Source organism: Eulemur rufifrons, chromosome 2, assembly GCF_041146395.1.
Source record: "Eulemur rufifrons isolate Redbay chromosome 2, OSU_ERuf_1, whole genome shotgun sequence".
Classification (NCBI taxonomy): domain Eukaryota; kingdom Metazoa; phylum Chordata; class Mammalia; order Primates; family Lemuridae; genus Eulemur; species Eulemur rufifrons.
In genome coordinates, this window is record NC_090984.1 from 91,915,787 (window position 1) to 91,918,486 (window position 2,700).

The window sequence follows — 2,700 nt, forward strand, 5'->3', positions numbered from 1 at the left end:
TGATGACTATGTAGACATTCTCTGCCAGCCCAGTAATATATTATAACATTTCCTCTCTTCCAAAGCTTTTCTTTTCCCTGGAGTCTCTTACTACATATCTTTTTTTTCTCTTAGCCTATCTGCTGTCTACATTTCATTAATCCTTTCCAAATGATATATCACAGAAATTTTTCTACCAAGTCCTTCCCCAACCTACCCCCACTCCTTTTTTTTTTTTTTTTTTTTTGCTTGCAGTCTTCTATTTGCATGTTCTGGTCTGTACTGGCTGCTCTCCAGGCCTCCTGTGTTTCCTTTTGCTGCTCTGAGGGGGAGGGTGTGTGCTGCAGGGAAGCCACTGTTTCTTGGATCCTATGTCTTCTGCTTTCTTGTTTTACTCTTTTTGTTTTGCTGAAGTATATCCTCAAGTAGTTTTGAACCTAAATAAAATGCATGAGAAGTGAATTTTCTGAATAGAGCATGTCTAAAAACTCCACCCTCGCTCTTCCATCTTGCAAGATGGCGGGTGAAAAAGTTAAGGTGGCAGATACTAAGAAGAAACCTGAAGCCAAGAAGGCTGATGCTAGTGGCAAGGTGAAAAAGGGTAACCTCAAGGCTAAAAAACTCAAGAAGGGGAAGCTCTGAATCCTGTCCTCGTCAAGAGGAATTGGCTGATGTTCCCCATCCAGTACGTATTCCAGACAGGCCATGTACAAGAGGTCGTGCTCTGCTGCTAAATCCACGATTCAAAAGAAAAAGGAAAATGCGTTGCCACTGTTACAAAGCCAGTTGGTGGTGACAAGAATGTACTACCCAGGTGATTAAACTTCACAACATGCCTAGAAATTATCCTACTGAAGATATGCCTGGAAAGCTGTTGAGCCACGGCAGAAAGCCCTCCGGTCAGCCTGGGAGCCGGCAGCTCTCCTGGACCACGCTGACCATCCTCACTGGCGCCACAAAGGCAAGAGGGTGGTTTTCCTGAAGCAGCTGGGCAGTGGCTTGTTACTTGTGACCGGACCTCTTGTCCTGAATGAGTTCTCCTCTGCAAACTCACCAGAAATTTGTCATCGCCACCGCCACAAAAATTGCTGTCAGCAATGTGCAAATCCCAAAACATCTTACCAATGCTTACTTCAAGAAGCAGCTGTGGAAGCCCAGACACCAGGAAGGTGAGAGCTTCGACACAGAAAAGGAGAAATATGAGATTACAGAGCAACAAAGGCTGATCAGAAGGATAGGAACTTGCAAATCTTATGAAAAATCAAAGCTATTCCTCAGCTCCAGGGCTACCTGCGATCTGTGTTTGCCCTGATGGAGTTTATCTTCACAAACCGGTGTTCTAAATTTCTAATAACTGACACATTAAAAAAACAAAACAAACAAACAAAAAAAACTCCACTCTCACAATTGATTATCTAGCTGCATATAGAATTTTAGGTTGAAATTTGCTTTTTCTTAAAACTTTAAAGGCATTGTTCCATTGTCTTTCACCCAGTGTTTATTTTTGAGGAAATCAATGTCATTCTGATTCTTGATTCTCTAAATATGTCCACCCCACCACTGGAAGCTCTTAGCATCTGTCTACTCTTCGTTCTTCATGTTGTGAACATTTCACATGTACCTTGATGAGAGTCTTTGTCATTCATTTTGATGGGCACCCAGTGGGCCCTATAAATCTGGATCAGGAGATCCAGGTAAATAACAAAGAGATAACAAATAATCCTAGGTAAATAACAAAGAGAAATAAAAATTTGTCACACAAAGCCCTGTACACAATGTTTGTGGTAGCTTTATTGATTGATTAAAATCCTACTAACCTCTTCTTGCAGATAAAAATGATAAGATATAGCCAAAATACACAGGGATGGGGGAAAGGAGGGAGGGAGAGAGGCAGGGAGGGAGGGAGAGAGGCAGGGAGGGAGGGAGAGAGGGAGGGAGAGAGGCAGGGAGGGAGGGAGAGAAGCAGGGAGAGAGGCAGGGAGGGAGGGAGAGAGGCAGGGAGGGAGGGAGAGAGGCAGGGAGAGAGGCAGGGAGGGAGGGAGAGAAGCAGGCAGCAGACAACTGGAAAGCACTGAAAGGCATATTCTGGCAGAAAGTCAACTCTTGGGGGAAAAAAAGGAGATGATACTGGGTAAGTTTTCCATTTTTATGAGTTTTAGTCTGACAGTCAACACTATGTAAAGCAGAACACCATTAGAAAAACTGTCTCTCTGGCCTGGAGAAGCAGAGGACAGAATTTCAGGGCAACCCAGACACTAGAAAGTGAGGGAGTACTCCAGAAACGAGTGAGCCAGAAAGAAATCCAAATCCCGTGTGTAACTCAGCCCAAATCTACGGCTAACCTCTGGCCCCTGCATGCATGGAACAAACTGTAAGGAAGGAGAGAACTGAACTGAGATTTGAGCTGCTGGCCCAGACGAGTTTGCAGTTTGAGTCTTGAGTCTTTCCAAGTTAACTGTTTGCTAAAAAACAATAATCAATACTCTTCAGAGGAATGTAACAGAATCTAGAGTTCCCATACCATTTTATTCAAAATAGCCAGAACAAAATCCAAGATTACTTGACACGTGGAAAACCAGGAAAACATGACAAATTCTCAAGAAAAAGACCATTAAAACAGATCCTGAGATGACCCAGATGTTGGAATTTGCAAACAAGAATTTTCTGACAGCTATTATAATTTATGCTCACTGATGTTAAGAAATACAGTGAAATGAAGAG

The 2,700-nt window shown here is 43.0% G+C and overlaps 1 pseudogene; it reads left to right on the forward strand.

Annotated features, from left to right (window-relative positions):
• Nucleotides 1-495: 495 nt before the first annotated feature.
• LOC138380674 (large ribosomal subunit protein eL6 pseudogene) lies at nt 496-1,322 on the forward strand (annotated as a pseudogene).
• Nucleotides 1,323-2,700: the final 1,378 nt, after the last annotated feature.